The sequence below is a fragment of the Ambystoma mexicanum genome, chromosome 10, assembly GCF_040938575.1.
Source record: "Ambystoma mexicanum isolate Mex_15411 chromosome 10, UKY_AmexF1_1, whole genome shotgun sequence".
Classification (NCBI taxonomy): domain Eukaryota; kingdom Metazoa; phylum Chordata; class Amphibia; order Caudata; family Ambystomatidae; genus Ambystoma; species Ambystoma mexicanum.
In genome coordinates, this window is record NC_090932.1 from 1427533077 (window position 1) to 1427559747 (window position 26671).

Consider the following 26671-nt stretch of genomic DNA (forward strand, 5'->3'; position numbering starts at 1 on the left):
CTTTATTGTCTATACCAGCTTGTACACAAGGGACATGAACTTTGTTCCTTTCAAACTCTAACAACACTCATCCTGTGATTTTTTATATGGGAAATCATTGATTTAACTTCATTTCAATGCGCTAAAGATCTACACAGCTTCCACTTCCCCACAATTTAATGGAAAGAATTAAGGCAGGCAATTCCCAACACAATTAAATTTAAATGGATAGGGCGATTTTCGATAGTGGAATTAATTTGAGTTAGAGATTTAATAAAATGTTCCAAGGGTTTTTCTTCATTATGTTGTAGAAAACTCTACCTCGCTGGAACAAATGAGGAAGACCTTATGCATATGACCAAACATCGTCCACATTAGTGTGGCAAGCAGGCACAGTGAATACATTAGCTTGTCAATCTGTACTTGAAGTTTGTTAGAGCTAGTGTTTGTCACTGCAACATCATCATGTTTCATGGCATGGGATGAAGAAGACTGGATAGGTTGTGCGCCTTACCTTTTATTATTTCAATAGTTATCCGATCGCCATGCTGCAAATGAGAAGCCTCATTTTCCATACCATGCTTAGGGGGCAGCAGCTCTTTGGGTGGGAATCCTCAACTTATACTTTGCAAATAAGGGAAATATCAAATTATTTACAATTCCTTCCTGTAATTCCAGAAATGCTGTGGACGGCTTTAGGATGGTGTGGCCTGTAGACCATCATTGTCATTCAGATTTTCTTTTCTTTCACAGCAGTTGGGGAATATACAGCCTTCGTAGGCATAGTGGGAGCGGGAGAAGGGCTATCACGGATCATAGCAGGTGAACCAGACCGGGGCTCTTGTTTCAAAGTATCGGTCTTACGTTTCTGCATCAACAATGCCTGTTCTGTGATACTCTACTGTATTGTTCTTTCAGTTTTGCTAATAGTCAGCTCCTCTTTGTGCAGAGTTTTGCCTTTCTGTCTAGTGAGCAGGATTTTTGTTAGGAGGGGGTTCTGCACCTCCAGTCCATGTCCTAGATCCTCTAGAGTCGTGGAGCATGAGCGCCATCGATTTTGACAAGTATATAATAATTCGGTTCTTCTTGGCAGTTTGATGCAATATGCTAGTGACAACTTTTTGGACCACAATTTCACTCCCAATTTCACCAAGAAAGTGCCTGGTCACTAACTTCATTACAATCATCGTAGACATTGTTTTTCAATGCTACGTCCGTTTCGTACTGAAACCAGTAGACTGTCTCACGAACAACCCTTCCATTCCACTCCAGTGCTATGGGGAAGTCTCCCGGCACGTTGTCGTACTCTTTCAGTTCCCAAAAATTCTTGAACACACAGCCATACTTTTCCCCAGTGGACCTTGTGTTAGGTCGGTCACGTTCAGGTAGACGATGGAAGATTCACCAAGAACACAGCGTGGCACCAACAGCAGGCATTCAAGAGGCTCTGGATGAAATCTTGCACTAGCACACCGTAGGAACATACAACGTTGTTAAGAGGAACGCTATAGTTCTTGTTGGACTGCAGATGGCCGTGGGGGCTCTTGGCGAGATTGTTGAATTTTCCCCCAGGCGACGGTGCTGTTGACCAATCCCATCAGCCGAAAAGCAAGTACTTCTGGCGCTTGTGGCGCCCACATGATTCTAAATTTGAAATTGGCCACTCCGGGCTCTTCCGGGCTCTTCCCTCACACATGCATTAACGGCACCTTAGACGCGGCGTTTGCACCACTTGCATACTGTGCTCAAAGTTTGCCAATTAACTCAGCAACATAATTAAAGCTGTTTGTCTCCAGCTCTGTCATTACCAGCAACATATGTTGTACCAATGTATCTAATAGTTATTTCACATGATCAGGTCGCTGTGCATTAAACCTGCCAGAATGGCTCTTTACAACCTAAAAACTGAATCTCATGTAAAAGACAACAAACGCAAGAAACACGATGATTATTGGAAATGGATTTCATTGAAAAAATGGTATCTATTTAATATACATTTTGCACTTAGACTCTCATCTATGTCTAAGTCATTTGAATATCAGGCGATTGTTGTAGTTTATCTGGCCTACTTGCATGTAGTGCATGTACAGAGAGCAGATGTGTCCAACTCTCGTTCTCCATTAATTGTTCAGTGGTCAAGTCGAGGAGACGCTTAAATGTATTACAAAGTAGCTATTATTATCTGTTGATATGCTCCAGTGCCTGCATTATCTTTGCATGGAGACCAATGGAAGGGAATGATCGTTGCCCTGGGCCTAGGTCGAGCTTTATGGTGTAAATGTAATGGCCTGTGTGCTTGTTTAATGTGCATGCTGGCTCGAGCAGCTGCAGCGCTGCCAGAGGGCCTCCCAGTGCAGCAGCCACGTGCACTGGCTTCCTCGGCCTGCCCACACTCCGAAGGATGCATGCATGCATTACACTCCTTAGGTTGTCAATCTTTGAACATATTGTGTGAGTGTGTGTGTGTGCGTGCGTGCGTGCGTGCATGCGTGTGTGTGTGTGTGTGTGTGTGTGTGTGTTTTTTCAGAGCTATACAAGCACTACTCACTGGCTATTGTCAACATCCCACAGGCAGTTCAACATTGTCTCGGAGCGTCTCATAATGTCAGTTTGCAGAGATAATTTGTCCAGTTATTTTATTTTCCATATAGGGGCGATTCACAAAGTTAAGGTTAAATGAGCATGATGTATGCCTGCCTGTAGATGCAACTTACTAGCCTCTGGGTATCCATAAAAAAACATTTGCCATTCATATATACATTGCATCTGTCATAAAAGCACCTGTAAAAGTACAGTAAACACGAATTCATGAAATCTGCCTACGTGAGCGACCCTTCCAATGCCATGTGCCGTAAGCAAAATGGACATTTTGCATCAAGTGTGTCACAAAGAAGCTACTTAAAATGATTAACTTGGTATTTTCACTCTTTCATATTCCGAATTATTGCAGACGCATTGATGAACCCTGACCAGGTCAAACGATTGAGACTGCCACGTATTTTCAAAAACACGATTGCGCATGTCATTTCTCTACTATGCCATGTATAAATACTTCCCACAGCCAAGACGCCAAAGAACCTGAACACAAAAGGAATGATACTCAGCGAGACCTATCAAGTATTATTTCAGCACCAAGGACATCATTTGTGGGTCACCAGGGGTCGCACCTGCAACCCGTGAAGTTTCTCTTGCTACCCCTGAGGTCTCCCTTGCGACCCCTGTGACCAGCGCCATGTGGCTCTTGTTTCTGGAGTGGCTGGCTTTCTGATTTGATTTGATCTGACATTTATTACCTGCAAATCCTTATGGAACCAAGCAGGAATCCTGCATCTAGGCTCAGATGTGTATGGTAATTGCTCAGTTTAAGTATAGTCACTGAGTCCCTCAACCAAACAAACAGAAAGGTTTCTCAGCTGGGAGACAGTTCCAGAGATGAGAGCCTTTAATAGGGAAACAGCAATCCCCTGGGAGGCGTAGTAAGGAGGGGGCGGGGCAACCAACACATTTTAGCCGAATGAACACGGCACTCAGGAGGGCTGATTAAGCTGAATTTTACATATTAGGTATTTGGGTGCCATTTGTGTATACATTTGTAAATCAGACACAGTGTTCTAAAGTCAATTCTTTTTCTTTAAGGCAGCCAGTGCAGTTTTCTCCGATGTATGGAGACAGCAGCAAGTTTTAAAAGGTTAGAAATCAATCTAACAGCAGCATTCTGGATTACCTGCAGACGGTATAATTGGCTTTCTGGGGCACCCAAAAGAAGGGTGCCACAGCAGTTCAGCCTAGAATTAACCACTGCCCGATCCATTTCTGGGATGAAGAGTAGTATAGGTTTTAATAGCCTAAATTGATAGAAGACAGATTTTACTGTCTCTGAGACCTGTGCATATATATTCCAAGGATGCCTGCCAAAGGCAACTAAGGTTTTTTACTTTGCTGTAAAGAGAAATGTTTGCATCAAAGATGGCAGGACAGGAATACGTGGCATGATACTCCTTACAAACATTTTTTGGGGCCAACCACTATTACCTCTGTTTTGTTAGAATTAAGCTGGTGTGTGCTTTCCGTCATCCCATTTGTTATGGCATTGGCACAAGCTAAAACACAGTCTGTTGCTTCCGGGACAGATAAATGTGCGTGTTGTCCACATAGGAATGGTACTCCAGATTAAATCTTGAAAAGATTTCCATCAGAGGTCGAAGATAGATTTTAAATAATATAGGGGGACAGTGATGAGCCCTGAGGAACTCCACAAAGGCCAGGCAAATCATTGAAATAAAAAGCTCCAAGTTTGACTACTTGGGTCCTATGTTCCAAAAAAGAGAAGACCCATTTCAAAGTGTCCTCTGAGATCTGAGCTACCATCGAAAATCTCTTCAGCAGCAGGTCCAGGCCTCTTAAAAGAAGAGGGTGTTCCACAAGTGTAACACTTTGAGCAGTGATGATCCTAAATAAGAAAGTATAGGAACAACAAATAATTTGTCTTTCTGGAAAACTATACCATAACTGCTAGACTCATTAAATGTTTGCTTCAGGCAGACTTCGTGGGGTGAGTCACTGATTAAGTCTGTTCTTAACACCTCAAATACACAATGCACACTATTTATTTTGCTTTTCGCAACCGTGCAGTTATAGCATGTTTTTTGTACAGTTGCTTTTGGTACTATAATCACAATAGATTCCATCTCAATGTCCTCGCTCACTTGACAAAATCCTTGTGCCTAAAATCTTGTGTACAGTGTAGAAATGTTTGACCATAGCACATAAAGTGGCCCTTGATATCATTGTGCCACAACTAATCCTTTGCTGTAGTGTGTCTATCTTTCCAAACTACATGGTATGATGTTCAGGATGGTTGCATGTATGAGGTAACAAGTGCCCGGAGTATGGGATGCCATGTCAGTGCGCTGCTTTCCCTGTGCTACTCTAAATTCTTTAAAACAGAGATATGAACCCTCCTAATGGTACTGAAAAGTAGATCCAAACATCCAAAAAGAAGTTTGAGGACTTGGGGAATATCTACTTTTTTTATACTTCTGCGCCCTTATTTGACCTTTAGGTTTTCTGCTGGTTTCGCATGCGTCCGAAAAAAGAAGGAGTTCCTCTACTCCATACACAATGAATAGGTTGGGGTTTCCACACCGCCTTCTGCACCACTTGGTATTCACGCCCTGAAAATTCACGTGTTCATTTCCATTCGTCTTGCGTCGGCCTACAGTAAGCTGACGCAAGATGAATGGAAAGGAACATGTGAATTTTCAGGGGGAATTAACCCATGACGTGAAGGAACGAAGCCCTGATTTGAAAAAGGCACAAGTGATGCTGAAACACGTGTCTCAGAAAGGGCACACTCTTTATGATATGAACAATCTTTCACCTATTATTGGCATTGAGTGTTTCTTGAATACCAAGAGGCTCAGAAGTCGGTGTGGAAAACCTCAACATATTCATTGTAGATCCAAACATGCTTGACATGTGGCCAACTTTGCACCAGACCTGCAAATGAACTGGCCTGCTGTTAAATCTCAGTTACCAGTTTGATGGTATCCACTACAGAGTTTAATTTGCTTTCTTACTTTGAGAACATTCAGACATGTAACTGCACATTTTGCTATTACCTGTAAAATAGCTATATCCAGTAAGATAGCTCAGTGGGTTGAGCGCTCACTGCTGCAATGTTTGTGTGTCTGATCTTCAGGTTGCAGGTTCGAATCCCAGAAAGGCCAACTCAGCCTGATAAATGAGAACCAATGCAGGTTGGGTGATATTGTATGTATATTTGTTCTATATACATAACAGTAATGACACCCTGATAGTGTATGGGCAGTGAGTCAGGGAGATGACTGGAGGGATCTTGGCCCTTTCGGAGCCTATTGATCTAAGTAATTAAGTTGCTCTGCAGCACATCCGGGGGCCAGGGTTAATACCCCCAGCCCAGCACACCCAGGCACCAGTCAGAGTACCATTTGGGACCCATATCACTGGGGGAAGTCCTGAGGGGGAAGAGTCCACAGAAGTAACTTTTACACACCTTTTGCCTACAGTGTATGTTTTGGGGTGTTGGTGGTGGGAGGGGGAGGGGGAGGGGGATAGCGTGCTGGGGTCTTGGTGGTGGGGGGGTAGTGTGCTGGGCTGTTGGTGGTGGGACATTCCTCATTGTGCCTTGGTTGTGTTTAATGATTAAAGTGGGGGTCAAATGGTGGAGCATGTCATGTGTCATGTGTATGTCTCAGAATGAATTGTCTATCACTCCCTGGCAAGCCAGTCTCCCTTCCCTGACATGCTCTCTGGTGATGTGTGCCACAGGCACCACATCCTCATCCTCTGGGGGTGGCATGTCCACATCAGGGAGTAGAGGGACATTCCACTGGAGGCAGATATTGTGCAGCATCACACACACAAGCACTATTTGTCCCTCTTTTTCAGGTGAGGACATCATGACTCCCCCTGTGCGGTCCAAGCCATGGAAACAGGCTTTCAGGAATCCAAAGGTATACTCTATGCACACACAGGTCCTGCTGTGAGTGTGGTAGTAGGCAATGGCCTGTGGTGTTTGTGGATCCTGCACAGGTGTCATGAGCGAGGGCAGCTGAGGGTATCCAGAGTCACCTGCATGGAGAGAGGCACATCCTTGCGCCACAGTGCATTGGGGGCGGGGGGCATTTCACAGCATCAGGGCATCAGGGCATTATACATCATGTGCATGCATTTGGGGCTTCATTGCATGGCATGTCTCTTTGCAATCTTTGTCCATGTTGTGTTACTTGTATCAAGCAATGTATTCACTTAACATGCAACCTGTTCCCTTGCAGCGGATGTAACGTAATGTGTCTGTTGGTTCCGTTGTGAAGCTGACATGGTCGCTGTATTGTGGCAGTGTTTTTCTTGCATGCATGTGGCTGAAGGGTTTCCTATCAGTACTCCCTAGGCTTCAGAGGTCAGTGGGCCAGCATTGCAGGCTGAGTTTACATGGGTACTTGGCTGTGGCACTGCAAGGTTGATGTTGAGTGATGCGATGTGGCTCTTTGTTTGTCATTGGGATGCATTATGCAAGTTGCATTGTGGTACCTGTAGTCATGTGTGTGTTTGTAGATGCTAATGTATGTGTTCATCGGATTCACCATCCATGTATTTCCGACATGTGCATGTCCCCTGCTATTTACTGTGACTTTGGTGTGGGAGGTGGGCAGGTCCACATTTTCCATTCACTTGTCATGCCATGCTTTGTGGTGTTTCTCTCATTCCCCCATCCCCTCATTTGGTCAGGTACATCGCAGCGCCTGCAGGCTGACAGTTTCACTCACCCACTTTCCATGTTCATTGTCCTCTGTTCCTCTCCATGTGTCCAAGCAGTGTACCGTTCCGTAGGACCATGGCATTGTGGGTGGAACCAGGGTAGTGGGTAAAGCAGTGGGTGATATACATGTTAGGATCGCTGGTCACCTACACACTCAAGGAGTGGTAGTGTTGATGCGGTACACTGCTTCATGGGTCTGGGGAGCCACCAGCGGCACATGGGTACATTCCAAGCTACGATTATATTTGGCATTTGGTCAAAGGCATAGAAATGTGCCATCATGGCATGCACCTGTGCTGGGGTGGTTGGCAGTGAGATGTGGCGTGACACATACCACAGGAGATCATCCATCACCTTGGTCAGGACTGCACAGATTGTTGGCTGTGCCATGCCATGCATCATGGCCATGGACTGCTGGGAGGTGCCAGTTCCTAAGAATTGTAGGACAAACACTAGCTTTAGCAGTGGGGGCCCAGCTGTATGGATGTTAAACCTGCTCCCTATGTTGTCCTGTATTGTGGTGAGCAGCTCAGTTATGGTCTCCCTGTTGAGGCGGTACAGGGCGACAAACTGGCTGTCAGTGAGGGTCCACGGTGAGAGCCTGACCCTGGAGATTGGTGCACGCCTTGATTGTGCTCTCTACCACCTCATCCCCCACACCTCCGGTACTCACTGCCCCCTGGGCTGGTTGTCCTGCCTCTCTACTTCAAAGCACAGCATGAGCAGCTGCATGTTCCAGCTCTCAAAGGATAGTGGCTGCATGGTGGTGGGAACTGTGTTAGGGGAAGGAGCATGCCTTATGTTGTCCTCTTGAGTGGATTGGGATCACCTGTGGCTTCATTTATTCCACTTGTGTTAAATTATCTCCACCTGGAGGCTGGGGCTGATTGTGCATGTTTTTGGTAGTATTAGCACCAGTTTACGGTACTAATACCACCGTCCACAGACTTGTCAAATGACACTTCCTATTATTGGCGCAGATATCACCGGCTGTAATAGCACAGGCTGTTTTACAGTCGGTGGAATTCATGCTTAGGGCTTACCACCCAACTCGTGATGAGGCCCATTGTTATTTAAACCCTAGGTAAGGAAGATGGTTCCCTGCAGTCATGAAGGGTGTGCAAAAGAGAATTCTTCAACATCAAGTAGGAGAAGTGAAATGGCCTTGCAGAACAGACTGCCTACCATAGCCCTGAAGTAAATGGGAATTAGTGGCTGGCAACAACCTGTGGGAAGGACACTGCAGGGAATTAATCACTGGGGTTGGATCCTGGGTTGGGTGAAGTCATAGTAGAGCCCCAGTCTTTCAATGTATTATCACCAGTTGGATCTGGCAGATTAAATAGTATAAACATCCCAACGCCAATTTGGCGTGTTGATTAGACAATCTGCAAAGCATTCAAGTCAGTGTAGCGCAGATTGTTCAATGCCTCATCTTCCATGCACGTCAAAGCCGCCACGTAACTCTGAGGTCTTACTCCCATCTGAGCCATGTCTTTGACTGCAGGTATGTTGCTCCCTGCAGTGGAGGAAAGCAAGTAAAGCAAGTAAAGAAACAAACGTTTTGAAGAAGTGAAAGTGCTTTTCTGTTGTGCATCTAATTGATGTTTCTGAGAAGCAGTGTGCAGAACCATGTGTTTTTCACATAGCATATTACTGCATTGTGCTTCGGATTTGCTCTGTTGAGAGCCTTTGACCTCCATTTTGCTTAATCCGGAAAGCATTCCATTAACCCATTCCAACACGGCTGCATGATTTCTATTGCATTCTTGGCTGGCTGCCTTTAGCCCTGATGATTTGATGCCTGTATCTTTAATTCGGATTGGTGGGACCGGAAGGCGTGGAGCCAGCCTGTTGTTCAAAGGCTCACTTCTAAGGCCCCTGTCAGCTTCCTGTCTGCTTTACAGGCTGTAACATGAGTTTACTGAAACAGCCAAACCCTCACTGAGGCTGCTACCCTGGACTATTGGAATCCCATGACTCTCTTACCATTTTCTGTTTGGGTTAGTTCCCTCCCTCTTGACTTACCTGTACTTCCTTCTCATAGAGTACTCTCAACTCTCCCTGTTATGTACTCATTTGAAGCTTTATCCATACTCACCTCTACCATCTGATTACCATTCTTAATTCCTTAACTACTGGTCTACCATTTAATTTAAAAGTAAAACCTGAGTGTATTTTTGCATTTAGTTGAAAGTCAAACCTGAGTGTTGTTGGGTGTCCTGACCCACGTTTAAGCTATCATGCTACAACATTTGGTGCTGGGGGCTTAGAAAATTCAAGATGGCGGAAAACCCACATGTGCGCCGAAATCCAGGAAAGCTGCGCAGTTTGTGCGCACACCAAAATGGTTGCCTCACTTGCCACCCACCAGTGCGAGAATGAAAGGCCGGGTTGCCATGAGGGAAATGGGTTGCCAAAGGACAAACAGTAGCGCCGGTTAGCTTCAAAGCGCCTAAAACCACCATTGGACTACCCGCACAGTAGTCTGAAACCATTTGGAATGGCAATGCTGATTGCCAAATGCAACCTAGAATTGTGGGGAATTCATTTCTTAAATCCCAAAAATGGGTGCAGTACCAGTACTCACCACTATCCAAAAGCCGGCGTTTTAAAACCACCCTGTGTTTCTCTGAAGGCAGGCTCAAAATGCCTATTTTCAAACATTGCAACATGTGCAAAATATTCACTGAACACCAGCAGACATTTGGCAGAATGGAGTTTTGTGTGCTTACAAAATCTGGGAAATGAAGAGCCCAAAACAATGCTTATAACAAAACTGCTATGGAGTCAGCAGTTTAAGTTGCACTGGATTTAAAGACACTAAAATCGAAAATGTTTAGATAAATGAGTGACCTATGTTTGGTGTCACATGCCTTTGTAACTGTTGAAATGTCATAGTTTTGCACTTAGAATCAGCATTCTAGCTGCATGTGTAAAATTGCAAGTTAATTTAAAAAGCAAAAAAAAAACATGACAGTTAGCTGAAAGTCTGGCTTAAGGAACTTGATTTTGCTTGACAGCTACCCCCATCAGGAGTGAAACTTGAGTCACAACTGTGTTCCCAGGCCAATCTACCTTTTGCTGGCCACACTAAGGATATGCCATCTATCTGATAATTGAATTACCTGTGCTCTACAGGAGCTCTGAACAAAGCCTGTCTTGACTCAGGCAAAGGTTTTATTACAGCGGTCGTAAAATGTAGCTTCCTCTTGGCAGAAGCTGGGAGGGGCACTGCCTGTGAGAGCAAGCTGGCTTGGCAGAACTGGATAAACCAGTATTTCCACCATGTGACCTGGGAAACCACACCCCTTTGTAGCCAGAATATTGTTTAGAAAAAGATGAATAACTCATGGTGCGGACCTGTGAAAATTTTATAAATGATACCATAATTCTTGTGATTTTTCTGCCCACAGTTTAAGAGGTTTTTAGAACCGGTGGTATGTTCAGGGGGGTGTTAGCGGAAAAGTGGATATTACTCTAAATGTATGCATGTTAAAAATCTGAAACTTCATCAGTTAATGTCCATACTCCCTGCGCACATGTATGTAAAGTTGGGTCAATGTCAGAAATTGAAAAATCAGTTGAAAAGTCAATTATGTGCCATTTCTGAATGCAAGCTCTTAGAAACAGCAGATTTGGACAGAGACATGGCTAAATTCAGCCACACCATGTATATGTAATTTCAAGCAACTGTGTAACTGTGAAATATGTCTTTTGTTATCAAATATAGAATATGTGCAATCTGACAGGGGAGTGTCCTATCTGCAAGCCATAAAATGACATCACTCTGACTCACAGTTCCTTCCCCAATCAAGTGAGGAATGAAAGCTGGACCAATGACAAGTGAGAGGGGCAAGTTTAGTTATGACCAACACACACACCCACTTGCAGAACATATAAATGGACCACTGAAACTTAGGTAGAGACCTTCAATTCCATCTGCCGCTGGAAGCTCTGCCGGAAAAATCCATACTTACCTCCATCAAACTTCAAAGAGCCAACACTTAGACTCCAAGATAAACAGAGACTTCAGAACCTTAACCAGAAAGGCCACTGCCAGCAAGAGTATTTGTCAGCAGGCCTCAAAATATTTTTGCAACTGAACTCTTCAGACAGCCGGGCGAGCCGTCTGAATTTTGCCAAGAACTTTTGCAAGAACCCGGTGACAGAAATATCCAAAGAGAAGGCAGGACCCGACCCAGAGAACCGGTGCCTAGCAGAGACCAGGCCATTGTATCCAGAGTGCTGACCCCGATGCTGTGAGCAGTTCCAGAGACCAGACGCTGTGCCCAGAGACCGTCCGAAGTCCAGACCTGTTGACCAGATCGTGACAAAGCCGCCTTCCTGTTTAACATCTCTTGTGAGTACCGTCAAACTGTACCAAACCAAAGCTCTTAGTTTAAATTCATCTAATTCAATCTATTTAACCTAAGTAGAACTGCCTGATAGCTCCAAATCTGTCACCTGTCATTCTAGCTGAAAAATCTGTCACTTGTCATTTTGAGCTTTTAAAATTTCAAATCTGAAAAACGACCTTCACAAAATCGCTCATATCTCCGCGACCGTTTGTCTTAGAGACTTGCAGTAACTTTCATTTGGAAGCTGAGATCCTAGGCTTTCCTAGGACCCCAAAAGGATCATGATACTCCTTGCGGTTCCTCTGTAATAGCGCTCGGCGCATCCGTGAATTTTACCACGATTTGCAAATTTCTCCACGTGTGAAAACAGAAGCTGCTTGCCTTCCCTTTGCCAGAAATTCGTTTAACCTGCTAATCATTCCTGAATCATTGCAAGAGTGAGCCTGAGCTAATATTAACTAGATACCACTCACCCTGAACCTCTAGAGGGAATCAAAAGCATTTCAGCATACTTTTCACTGAATTGCCAGCACATATAGAAGCAATTTGGGCCTGTGTTTTCAAACTTCTGTAGTCTAAGCTTGCTGGGGTGAACTGAATTACAGTTGATTGCATTTCTGAGAACTGTGTGCTTCCTTCCACTTCCTTGCATTGTATCAAGGGGGGGAGGGGATTGCCAGAGAAAAGTGATTACATTGTTTTGTTGAAATCATATTGAGTATTTTCTATACTGCATTTCATTCATTCAACCTTGCATTTCCTTGAACCCTATAAAGCATTCTCTACCACATTATACTTCTGTACCTATTTACCACTGTGCTACATTATCCATTTCATGTCAACTCCTTATTGATTATAGAGAAGCGTGTTAGTGCCAGATTCTCCGTTGTTAATCTTTATCATATCAGATTAAGTGTGATATTCAATTATTAATTTATTATAAGGTGTGACATATATATATCTATTGTTTAAATTATCAAATAAACCTTTTAACTTACAAAACAGAACTACTTCTTGGCTCAGTGGGGTCAGGGGGATTCCAAGAGAGGGGTGTTATATAGGGGTAGTCATCCAGAACGCATGAACTGGACATAAAGATATATCAATAAGGGTTTTCATTCAGTATTATAGACTAGGCGTTGACTTAGCTGTAGTGTTGAATTGAATCCTCTTACAAACTGGGGGCTCGGCCGGACGTTTGGGTTAGAATACCACTTGTGCAGCTTAATACAGTGTGCTAACTGACGGGATACATACATCCGGTCGGATCACCACGCTGCATTACGCTGTGAAGCATTCCTCAAAAGGGACACTCCAAGAAAAGTTCTGTTCTGCAAAAATAAAATACTAACTTCTGTAAGTCAGGACAGAGACCAATCTCTAGAATGACGACCTTGGTAGATATGAAAATAGCCAGAGAGCACTTCTTACATAAACTATTTGTGAGAGGTGAATGGGCTGAGCAGGGCCAGGATGCCTGGTTGCAGGCCATCACGCGACAGGTCACTGAAACAGGGTCAGACTTATGGAGAGATCAGGGTCCATTACATGTGGCCCTGAGTGAACTATATATGGCTCCTAAAGCCAAAGAGGAACACAATAAGATTGCCAGGATAGCAGCATACCTGTACCTATATATGGGAGACATGCAGGATAGATGTGCTGAAAGCCAAAATCTGGCAAATAGGCAACAGGTGGTGTTAGAGAAGGTCCAATCTGACCTGGTCTCTTCTGAGCAGAGGCTGCAGGGGAGCCAGGAGTCAGAAAATGACATCAGGCAGTACATCATTAAAATAAAAGAGGATATGGGCATCCTACAACAGGAAAAGACAGACCAGGATACCAGATTTCTGGCCCTGCAGAAGGAGCACCAAGACAGTTTGGACTCCTTACTGCAGAACCAGAAAAAGTTGGAGCAACAGATCAATTTCAACAGGGCATGCGCGGAGCAGGTAATCACCCTGCAAAGCCAGCTAGATAGAGAGAAAGAGGAGAGCAATAAACTGATTCTGAAAGACCTGGATACCCAGGCAGAGTTTGATCAGGAGCGCCAGAAAGCTGGTGCCTTCCAAAGGCAGAGGGACGACCTGGCGGCACAAATGCAGGCCCTTAGTCAGGAAAGAGACGCCATAGGCCAGGAAGTCTGCCATTTAAAAAGGAAAATGGAAGAAAATCACCTGGCCCTCCAGGGGCTGGGTGACCTCCAAAAAGAAAACCAGAACTTGTTAGAGCACACCAGGAGGGTGGAGGATGCTCTAGCAAGAAAGGAGCAGGCCAATAGGGACACAGCTCAGGAGGTAAACCTCCTGCAGCAAAGACTGGCCCAGTTCTCCAGGACCAACCAGTAAGCACAGAGGGAAAATGAGGCCCTCTGTCAACACAATGATAGGCTCCAACAACAGGTAGCGATGCAGGAGAGACTGATAGAGTCTAGTAAGGCCTTAACTGAGGAACTGAAGGCACAAATGCAGGCTCTTGCATTGCAACAGGGAGCAGGGGCGGATAGAGATGAGGTTCGCTGGGAAATGGAAACTCCGGAGCATAACCTCAGGAGCCCTAGTACCAGAGGCCCTCATACCTCTCAGTCCCTGGACTCTGCCACCCCCATGTCCCCTGGCGCACGTGAGCACAGGGCCACAGGGATGGCAGATTACTATCCAGCTAAGAGTATGGGGCTCATAGGCCAGTACCACCCAGGAATGGAGGGGTGGGCATCCGGGTATGGGCACCCAAGTACAGTACAGTTCAGTGGGGAACCCCAGGAGAGTAGGCCCCTTAAGGGCATCCTGAAAACCTCTGCCCAGTTAGGTCAGTGGGGGGGAACCCATCAAATCCTGGCAGCAAGGAGGAATCTGAAGACTCCTCTGAACTGCGCAGGACACAGGAGACCAGGTCCCCACATTCTGCCAGCCATTCCCAGGCTCGCAGAATCCGGGAAAACCTGGAAGAACAGACGGGAACCTCTGGGAGCAGTGCCTCTGAGTCCGAGGATGAATGGACAAGGGTTACCCGAACCAAAAAGGCCAATAAGGCAAAAAGGGCCTTGCTTAAGGACCCCTTAAAGCAGATTAAGGCGATCAGGAGCGTCATCACGCCTTACCATAAGAACGCTAAGTATTCTGTTTGGGAGCACTTAGAGTTGTTTGAACAAATGATGGAGACTTTCCATTTGAAGGACAGCCAAAGCTGTATTCAATATGTAAAGTGGACCTTCTCCCCGGAATACTCCAGTTTCTTTGCGGGGCTGGAGGACCAAAATCATTTAAGATGGTCCACCTATAAGGCGGCCATCTTGAAACATTTTTCTGTTCACAGAAATCCTCAAGAGGCTTGCAAGGCAGCCTACAATTTGCAATGTGGGGAGGATCAGGCCCCACAAGAATTTGTGCAAGAACTGAAACGTGCTTTTGCGCAAACCACCAGAAGGGTGCGCACAGATAGTAGAGAGTTCATTAATACGTTTTTTCATGCCTTGCCCAAATACATAATGACCCAGCTCGTGAGGGATTTTCACGAGAAAAGATCTTTAGACTGGGTCATTGAACAGGCTACCCGGATCTATGAGGTGCAGAAACCGGTAGATAGCAAAAGTAATGCCCAGAAAAACCCCAAAGCCAACACCACCCCTGCTGCTGCCAAGGTGGCAGAGGTAAAGGTCACCCCCGTTTTAGATTTGGAGATGGGGGGGCCTAAAAACCTACCTGCACCTAATAATGCTAGGCCCAGAAGGTCCTCGGGCCAGTCACAGACAGGGAGCCAGGGAGGCAGCCCCACAAATGGGGTCCCCCGCTCTCCTGATTATGTAAGTCCCCGTTACAAGGGAAACAGACCCATCCTGGGTTATGTGTGGACTCCTCCAGCCCAAGGGGGGGGATCCAGCCAAGCACCTAACCCAGGGAACTTCCCTTCTAACTTCCCACCGGAGGGCAGAAACTCTCCAAACCCTGGGCAGAACTTTTTCCCCAGATATCCTCCCGACTTTCAACCCCAAAATCATCCATCCTTCTTTCCCCAATTCCCTGAGCCCAGACAACCTAATCCGGGAGAGGGGAGGGCAAGGGTGGAGGGGTACCCAAATCTTCCCAACCCGGGGTATTACCAGAGGAGGGACAGCTACCCTTCCCGGGATCAGCCCAGGGGAGAAAACAGGGCCCCGTATCAGCCAGAGCGGGTTTCCCAGTTAGAGCGCCAGGTTCAAAACATGGCGCGGGATCTGGGTCACATACTGAGGGCTCAGCAGAACCCTCAGATCGGCATGCCGGCGCAGAACGCACCCAACTCTGGACCTGGTGCTCCAGAACAATGACGGGGGCAGCACCCCGATAACTCACCGGTTCCCAGGGAGGAGGCACAAAGGGAAGGGGGGTGTAAAGCCTTGGAGGAAGTTTCCTTCCTCACTTGTAAACAGCCCCTGGAAACCCAGGAACCGGAAACAAAATCTCTTGCCCCTGAAGGTCTGCCTCCTAAGGAGCAGAGGGGGGGTAGGAGAAACAAAAGACCCAAACAGACTCAGTTTGAGGAGGAGGTACAGATCTTCCAATTTGAGGGAGAGGGATCCTCAGAGGATCCTGGGAAAGGGATCTTCTCCTTCAGAGAGGGGGGAACTCCTCCCAAAGAAAAATGGGTCCCTAGGGATGCAAATCCAGACTGGGGAGATGTGGAGACTGAGCTACCGCCGCCCACCATCTCATCCCAGAACCAACAGCAAGAAAATCCCCTGGTTCAAACCCATCCTGGTGACTGCCTCCAAAAAGGGGGGGCGGCCCAGAACCGGAGCCAGGGGAACCCACAATGGCTCTGATCTCCAGTTGCCAACTTTTTCTTTCAGATTCCCAAGGCTCTCCACAGAATTCTGCCCAAAATTCTTCTCTCGCGATGTCCAAAACCAGAAAATTAGCCCACCAGTTGTCCAAAAATGTACATTATCTGTGCCCCCTTGAGGAGAAGGAGGGAAGATATTATGCCCCGGTACAAGTACAGGGGCAGGGTACAATCTCGGCACTGGTGGACACTGGATCTCAAGCTACCCTTCTGTCCAGAAGGGCCTTTGACGAACTGAATGCAGGAAGGGGAGAGAATTACCAAATTCCTCTCACCTCTCTTCCTGGGCAACTCCAGAACTTTGACGGGAAGGAAATTCCCGTCGAGGGGACGGCAGATTTGGACATTAAAATTGGGCGACATAAGTTGAAACACCCGGTCATAGTTGTGACCCCAGAGGGCACCCCTTGTTTACTAGGGAATGACCTCCTGAGAAGGTTGTCACCCCTAATAGATTGCGTAAACAAGGTCCTCTGGACCCAGACTAGCCGACCAATAAAATTAAAACAGAGTGTTAACCATGTTAGTTTAAACGGCACCTGCCACATGGTTGAACAAAAATCTGACCAAGTAGAATTTCACTTCCAGAATAGCCAAATTCCAGACGTGACAGTAATAGCAGTAGGACAACAGACTGGTGATGCAGGGTCCTCTCTATTTCTGAAAATCAACCTTCCTTCCAGTCTAAAGTGGTATTCCACGCTGGAAGGAAACACTCTGAAATTCTATACTAATCCACAATCAGAAACTCCCACTCCTATAGTCCAGAAAGATGTGAAATCAGCTCAGAGCCTGGCTGATATTCAGCAAATTGGAGAGCAGTTGTTCATCCCTGTTCAGTTAAATGATGGGAAGGACTCTTTTCTCGCTCAAGTGTGTGTGAACAACGGTAAGAGCTTCATCAGCGAAGCCATGTTTCGCCAACTCCCAAAAGATCCAGCCATTCCCACCTTCAAACTGATAGACAAATGGGAAATGGACCTGGAAGCACCTGATTCCAAACATCTCCTGCCAAGCAGGTGTATGCTCAAAATCTCCATTGGCAACAAGAGCATAGTCCACAATTGTTGGGTCGTGCGAGACGTCCCTGCCGCCTTTTACTTAGGCAGTGACATTCTCAATCGCTTTGCCATTAGTTTGGACCTAATAAACTTCAAAGCTTGGTCCCGATTAGCGGATAATCCCATGAGCTTTGAGGATCCAGAAAAAGCATTTAGGTCAGCTCAATTGCTACCTTGTGCAGTTGAAATTCAGGTTAAAGAGGAAGTCACCATCCCAGAAAGGACCCGACAATTCTCCCTGGAAGTGAGAGTTAAAAGGGGACAAGAATTGAAAAACCCTGATGCTTACATACATCTAAATGCTTCTCTCCAACAGCAAGGGTTGGGGGTAAACCCAACTCCATTAGTCAACATAGAACATGACACCATTCCAATAGAGGTGGATAACAGCGACTTAAAGAGTATTACTCTAGCCGCAGGCACCATTATTGGAATGGCGGTTGATGACCGACATTTTTCCATTGATTTAGGTAACGAACTGTTAGGGCCAATCCCCAAGGACTGCGTTGACAGTGACAGTGATGACAATACAACACCAGACAGGATTTTTACCCGGCATGGGGGGAACTTCCTGGTGTACACTTCCTGCCCTTATGGCAAGGAAGATGTGACTTGTGACTTCAGGAGGGATGAGGTGATTTTCCAGGTCCATGAGGGCTGCCTTTCCCACCTGAAGCCTCCAGTCCAAATCAGCACTCTGACCAGGGACTTCTCCACCCAGCTGGAGGAGGCCGCTGAAATAGCCAACCCAGAAGTCTTTCCAGGCTTCAGGCAGATGGTGGAAGAGAGAGTCAACCTAGCTGATGCCTGTGTGACTCTGGAACAAAAGCAAAAGTTGAAACAAGTTTTCTTGGATTTCCAAGATCTCTTTGCGGTAGACTCATATGACTGTGGTCGCACCGACATCCACACAACAACAATCCCCACGGACCCTGGCATGACTCCTGTGTTTGTGAAGCAATATCGCTTGCCTCTCGCATCAATGGAGTCCCTTACTGAAATAATTAAGAACCTTGAGTCCAGGGGAATCATCCGTCCAGTCCACAGCACCTTCAATAATCCGGTGCTGGGAATATTGAAGCCAAACGGCCAGTGGAGACTCTGCGCTGACCTCAGGGAGCTCAACAAACGGGTCCATACTTCCCGATGGCCTCTTCCCTACATTGACCAAGGGCTGGCCCAGATCCAGGGGTCACAGGTATTCACTGCAATAGACCTGACCAATGGATACTGGACCGTGCCTGTCAGTAGGGAGGACCAATACAAACTGGCTTTTACCTGTGGCGGCCAGCAGTATACATGGACCCGGACTCCCTTCGGATACCTCAACTCCGGCAATGAATTCAACATTTTCCTACATAAGGCCATGCCCGACCTGGGTGCAAGGGGTAACCTGGCTTATGTAGATGATGTCCTCATCAAAAGTTCATCTGTGGAGGAACACATAGCGGAGATCCGTTATGTTCTGACACAGTTGAGGGCCGCCGGAGCAAAACTTTCCTTTCAGAAAGCACAGTGGTGTAGAACCCGTGTTAATTTCTTGGGGCATGAGATTACTCCTCAGGGTCTCTGTCCCCAGGAAAAGAAAGTGGAAGCACTTCAGAAACTGAAAGACCCCACAACTCTGCGGGAACTAAGGAGCCTCCTTGGACTGACTAATTACAGCAGAAAGTTCATTGAGGGCTACGCAGAGATCACCAGACCCTTGATTCATCTCCTGAAGGGGGGGGTCAAGTGGGAATGGGGTCCAGAACAAGCCGAGGCGGTAAAACAACTCAAGAGAAGCCTCTCACAAGCGCCTTGCCTAGCTTACCCTGTCAGAAACAAGGAGTTCTTCCTGGAGACGGGGTTCTCTAATACGTGCTTGACGGCAGTATTATACCAAAAGCATGACAAGGTCAATAAAGTAATCTCCTATGCGAGCAAAACTTTATCCTCTGTGGAGGAAAAATTCAACGATTGTGAGAAGGCACTCCTGGCAACGGTGTGGGCATTGAAGAATTACCGCCCGTTTATCCAGGGGGAACACATCATAGTGGAGACTCCACACCAGCCTCTGCAATATCTCCAAAGTGACAGAATCCGGGCCGGAAATGTGAGTAATTCCCGAATTACTTCCTGGATTCTGTCAATGCAAGGCTTTCCCGTGGAGGTCAGATATGGCCAAAACAAGAAGAGTCCCCTCGCGCAAGGTCTGGCTGACTTGCATGATTGTGCCAGAGAAAACTGTCTCGAGGACGAAAGTCTAAAAATAAAGGACAACATGGAGGCATACCTTAATTCCCCCCACAAAGTCTTTGAAGAAGACAAGTGTGAGGGAATGCCCACTGTCTATGTGGATGGATGCTCTTACGATGTTGACAACAACGGGGAGAAAGAACTAGTGGCTGGTGTAGGGAATGCATGGGTGAATGAGTCCCCAGAACCCTCCGCTGGATACAAAATTGGTCCCCGAAGTAGTCAGGTGGCAGAATTGATGGCTGTGCATCAGGCCATCCTCACTGCTGTCCAGCATCAACTCCACGAACTGGTCATAATCACAGATTCGGATTATGTACGGAACGGGTTCGTGGAGCACCTGGTTAATTGGAAAACCAGAGGCATGTTATGTGCTAACAACAAACCCTTGAAACATGGGAAGTTGATCCAAAACATTGATGATTTGGTCACCTCGAATGAGATGACCATCTATTGGAAAAAGATCAAGGGTCATTCCAAAGTAGAGGGACCAGACAAAACTGGAAATGACTTAGCTGATCAGCTGGCCAAAACCGGGGCCATCCAAGGGGATCTAATTGAGATTGAGTCCCTGTTGGGGGAAATCCAGGTCACTGCCATCACTAGGTCCCAGACAAATGCTCACAACGACCTTTCAATTGTACAATGGAGTAAGGAGACCCCTGATGCTGATTTGATTACCGCTCAGAAGGGGGATCCAATTATTGGTAAATTTTACCAGCACCTTGAGGACCCTGAGAACTTTCCCCTGACGGATACCGATTACATTGGGAAAGAGGACCTAAGAGTGTTGATGAAATGTCCAAAAATGTTCCGGATCCAAGACGGTTTGTTGGTAAGGAAATCCAAAGCTGGCCACGATCAGTGGGTGGTTCCTACCTCCTTCCGAAGCCTGATGTTAAGTCACGCCCATGATGCGGCCACTGCCGGTAATAGGGGGTTTCACACAACACTGGAAATCTTAAGAGAGGTTGCATACTGGCCACACATGGGGCAGGACCTCGACCAGTACTTGAAGGGGTGTCTTGTGTGTGCACAATTTCAGCCATCATCCCTCACACACCGGGCGCCTTTACAAAAGAGGGGAATGACACTGCCATGGTCAGATTTACAAATCGACTTTGTAGGCCCTGTGATTCGCTCGGCTAGGGGGAATAAGTACATGTTGACTGTGACATGCTTGTTTACCAAGTGGGTGGAATGTCTCCCAGCCCCAAATTGCAAGGCAGAAACTGCAGCTGCCTTGATGATTAACCACATCTTTTCCCGTTTTGGTCTACCTCAAAGGATTGAGTCAGACAGGGGTAGCCACTTCACCAGTGAAGTAATGACAAAGATGTGGGAGATACTGGGGGTCAAGAGAAAGCTGCATATTGCTTATAGACCAGCTTCTTCTGGGGCAGTAGAGAGATATAACCGGACAATTGTGAGCATATTAAAGAAGTTTGTGGCAGATTCTGGGCCAAGTTGGGATATCCGATTACCTCTGGTCCTAATGGCCATCAGATCTACCCCTTCATCTGCAACCAAAATGTCACCATTTGAGTTGATGACTGGGCGCAAGATGGTGCTTCCTCAGCATTTGCTCTACAGGACCCAAGAGCAGACACTGATAAATGCCTCCACTACCCATGAGTATGTAGAGAATTTAAGGAAACACCTCCAACATGCTTTTGCTTATGCTCAGCGGAATCTAGAAAGATCAGCTGATAGCATGAAGACCCATTATGACCTGAAAACTTCCAGTAAGGAATATCAGGTGGGAGACCGGATCTATCTATACAACTTCCTAAGGAACCAGGCCAAGCAGCGCAAATTTTTGCCTACATTGAAGGGACCCTTTGAGATCATCGACAAGATCTCCCCTGTGGCCTACAAAATCCACATCCCCAAAGGTCCTTTGGCAGCGGGGGAAGATAAGTGGGTCCACATAAACAAGTTGAAATGTTGCCATCCCAGGCACTATCTGCAACAACTGGAGGAATCCTCTGGAATCCTAGCGGGTACTGTCTCAGACTAATTCTGTACCAATCTTAAAACATACCACATCTAGTCTCTAAAATATTGTGATTTGCATGAAACTGTCTCTTAGTTATACTGTTTTTCTTTTTTCAAAAAAGAATGTAATGTTTCGTTATGATGAAATGCATATGCTGCCCCACTATCTCAACAGTGGTGGAAAAACGTCTATGAGTAGGTATTGCCGCTCTTCCTTTGTCGTCCTAGGAGAAAGAAAACCTGAAGACGGGCCAAGGAGGACGATCCGGAGACCGGGAACGAAGATCCAATGGGCCCAGTGGACCGCCCAATATTCCCATCAGGACCGGCGAGGAGGACCGATCGATCAGTACCGGATGGAGAAGAAGATGCTGAACTGTGCCATCTACAGAGTAGGAAGAAGATTATGCGGACAGACCGGTGCGTGGGTCAAAACCCTTGGGCACGTGACTCCCCATCGACCCAAATTCAAAGTGCAGTCGCGTGGGGGGGCTTGTTGGGTGTCCTGACCCACGTTTAAGCTATCATGCTACAACATTTGGTGCTGGGGGCTTAGAAAATTCAAGATGGCGGAAAACCCACATTTGCGCCGAAATCCAGGAAAGCTGCGCAGTTTGTGCGCACACCAAAATGGTTGCCTCACTTGCCACCCACCAGTGCGAGAATGAAAGGCCGGGTTGCCATGAGGGAAATGGGTTGCCAAAGGACAAACAGTAGCGCCGGTTAGCTTCAAAGCGCCTAAAACCACCATTGGACTACCCGCACAGTAGTCTGAAACCATTGGGAATGGCAATGCTGATTGCCAAATGCAACCTAGAATTGTGGGGAATTCATTTCTTAAATCCCAAAAATGGGTGCAGTACCAGTACTCACCACTATCCAAAAGCCGGCGTTTTAAAACCACCCTGTGTTTCTCTGAAGGCAGGCTCAAAATGCCTATTTTCAAACATTGCAACATGTGCAAAATATTCACTGAACACCAGCAGACATTTGGCAGAATGGAGTTTTGTGTGCTTACAAAATCTGGGAAATGAAGAGCCCAAAACAATGCTTATAACAAAACTGCTATGGAGTCAGCAGTTTAAGTTGCACTGGATTTAAAGACACTAAAATCGAAAATGTTTAGATAAATGAGTGACCTATGTTTGGTGTCACATGCCTTTGTAACTGTTGAAATGTCATAGTTTTGCACTTAGAATCAGCATTCTAGCTGCATGTGTAAAATTGCAAGTTAATTTAAAAAGCAAAAAAAAAAACATGACAGTTAGCTGAAAGTCTGGCTTAAGGAACTTGATTTTGCTTGACAGCTACCCCCATCAGGAGTGAAACTTGAGTCACAACTGTGTTCCCAGGCCAATCTGCCTTTTGCTGGCCACACTAAGGATATGCCATCTATCTGATAATTGAATTACCTGTGCTCTACAGGAGCTCTGAACAAAGCCTGTCTTGACTCAGGCAAATGTTTTATTACAGCGGTCGTAAAATGTAGCTTCCTCTTGGCAGAAGCTCGGAGGGGCACTGCCTGTGAGAGCAAGCTGGCTTGGCAGAACTGGATAAACCAGTATTTCCACCATGTGACCTGGGAAACCACACCCCTTTGTAGCCAGAATATTGTTTAGAAAAAGATGAATAACTCATGGTGCGGACCTGTGAAAATTTTATAAATGATACCATAATTCTTGTGATTTTTCTGCCCACAGTTTAAGAGGTTTTTAGAACCGGTGGTATGTTCAGGGGGGTGTTAGCGGAAAAGTGGATATTACTCTAAATGTATGCATGTTAAAAATCTGAAACTTCATCAGTTAATGTCCATACTCCCTGCGCACATGTATGTAAAGTTGGGTCAATGTCAGAAATTGAAAAATCAGTTGAAAAGTCAATTATGTGCCATTTCTGAATGCAAGCTCTTAGAAACAGCAGATTTGGACAGAGACATGGCTAAATTCAGCCACACCATGTATATGTAATTTCAAGCAACTGTGTAACTGTGAAATATGTCTTTTGTTATCAAATATAGAATATGTGCAATCTGACAGGGGAGTGTCCTATCTGCAAGCCATAAAATGACATCACTCTGACTCACAGTTCCTTCCCCAATCAAGTGAGGAATGAAAGCTGGACCAATGACAAGTGAGAGGGGCAAGTTTAGTTATGACCAACACACACACCCACTTGCAGAACATATAAATGGACCACTGAAACTTAGGTAGAGACCTTCAATTCCATCTGCCACTGGAAGCTCTGCCGGAAAAATCCATACTTACCTCCATCAAACTTCAAAGAGCCAACACTTAGACTCCAAGATAAACAGAGACTTCAGAACCTTAACCAGAAAGGCCACTGCCAGCAAGAGTATTTGTCAGCAGGCCTCAAAATATTTTTGCAACTGAACTCTTCAGACAGCCGGGCGAGCCGTCTGAATTTTGCCAAGAACTTTTGCAAGAACCCGGTGACAGAAATATCCAAAGAGAAGGCAGGACCCGACCCAGAGAACCGGTGCCTAGCAGAGACCAGGCCATTGTATCCAGAGTGCTGACCCCGATGCTGTGAGCAGTTCCAGAGACCAGACGCTGTGCCCAGAGACCGTCCGAAGTCCAGACCTGTTGACCAGATCGTGACAAAGCCGCCTTCCTGTTTAACATCTCTTGTGAGTACCGTCAAACTGTACCAAACCAAAGCTCTCAGTTTAAATTCATCTAATTCAATCTATTTAACCTAAGTAGAACTGCCTGATAGCTCCAAATCTGTCACCTGTCATTCTAGCTGAAAAATCTGTCACTTGTCATTTTGAGCTTTTAAAATTTCAAATCTGAAAAACGACCTTCACAAAATCGCTCATATCTCCGCGACCGTTTGTCTTAGAGACTTGCAGTAACTTTCATTTGGAAGCTGAGATCCTAGGCTTTCCTAGGACCCCAAGAGGATCATGATAGTCCTTGCGGTTCCTCTGTAATAGCACTCGGCGCATCCGCGAATTTTACCGCGATTTGCAAATTTCTCCACGTGTGAAAACAGAAGCTGCTTGCCTTCCCTTTGCCAGAAATTCGTTTAACCTGCTAATCATTCCTGAATCATTGCAAGAGTGAGCCTGAGCTAATATTAACTAGATACCACTCACCCTGAACCTCTAGAGGGAATCAAAAGCATTTTAGCATACTTTTCACTGAATTGCCAGCACATATAGAAGCAATTTGGGCCTGTGTTTTCAAACTTCTGTAGTCTAAGCTTGCTGGGGTGAACTGAATTACAGTTGATTGCATTTCTGAGAACTGTGTGCTTCCTTCCACTTCCTTGCATTGTATCAAGGGGGGGAGGGGATTGCCAGAGAAAAGTGATTACATTGTTTTGTTGAAATCATATTGAGTATTTTCTATACTGCATTTCATTCATTCAACCTTGCATTTCCTTGAACCCTATAAAGCATTCTCTACCACATTATACTTCTGTACCTATTTACCACTGTGCTACATTATCCATTTCATGTCAACTCCTTATTGATTATAGAGAAGCGTGTTAGTGCCAGATTCTCCGTTGTTAATCTTTATCATATCAGATTAAGTGTGATATTCAATTATTAATTTATTATAAGGTGTGACATATATATATCTATTGTTTAAATTATCAAATAAACCTTTTAACTTGCAAAACAGAACTACTTCTTGGCTCAGTGGGGTCAGGGGGATTCCAAGAGAGGGGTGTTATATAGGGGTAGTCATCCAGAACGCATGAACTGGACATAAAGATATATCAATAAGGGTTTTCATTCAGTATTATAGACTAGGCGTTGACTTAGCTGTAGTGTTGAATTGAATCCTCTTACAGTGTGTTTTTGCATTTAGGTGAAAGTCAAACCTGAGTGTGTTTTTGCATTAAGTTGAAAGTCAAACCTGAGTGTATTTTTGCATTTAGTTGAAAGTCAAATCTGAGTGTATTTTTGCATTTAGTTGAAAGTCAAACCTGAGTGTTTTTGTGCATTTAGTTGAAAGTCAAACCTGAGTGTATTTTTGCATCTAACTTTGGCCATCGATTGTAACCTGCTAGCCCAGTGACTTTTCAATACTGCTTTACTGGCTTACTCCACCCCCTGCCTCCACTCTTTCCCACTCATGGCGCTTTCTGTCTCTCCCATCTATTCTAACTGCTTCTCTATCAACTATCCTTCCCTTCTCACTAAGTCTGAAAAAAGAAATTTAAAAAGGATATCTTGGCCTCCAACCCTGGTCTCCCTATCGCTGATACCTATACCAGCGCCTCTTCCAAACTGACCCTCACTGACATCCTCTTTGTTGTCCCTTCGCCGGATCTATGGACCCTCCATATGATCACTGTGCTTTGCCCTGTCTCCTCCTCTCCCATTAATGGTGGCACTCGCTGGGATGTCCTCATGGCGTCTTTCAACTCCTCCAGAATGCTCCAAGGTCCTCAGGCCAATCTCCTCCTCTTCCATAGGCGCTTCCCTCGCCTCATCAACTTTCTCTCATCTCCAGCTGCCCCCTTCTCTCACTCCTTGGCTACCTTGCTCACTTTTTCCTCCTCCTCTGCCACTCTTCAGGCTACCTCCACAACTCTGCAGGGTGTACCTCTGATTTTTACCCCTCTGCGGAAGGTCTTTAAGGCCGGCAACCTTCTTCATCTTGCCACTCTCAACTCTCGCTCCGCTGTCAAACACTCCTCTGACATCTGCCACCTTCTTGAAGAACTGGACCTTGATGTCCTTGGTCTTACGGAGACATTCTTGCCCCTGTCATGAGGATCCGCTTGACGTCCAAAGCCAAGTGCAATACCTAGTATGACTCCGACCTAGCCACACTTAAACGTAGGGTAGGGCGGCTGAGAGGAAATGGAGGGCTTTTTGTTCATCCTCTGACAAACTGGCCTGTCGCTGACTCCAACGGCAATACCGACTCTCTGTC

At 45.9% G+C, this 26671-nt stretch overlaps 1 pseudogene; it reads right to left on the reverse strand.

Moving 5' to 3' along the window:
- Positions 1-241: 241 nt before the first annotated feature.
- LOC138493032 (deubiquitinating protein VCPIP1 pseudogene) overlaps positions 242-26671 on the reverse strand; it is a 30499-nt pseudogene continuing 4069 nt past the window's right edge.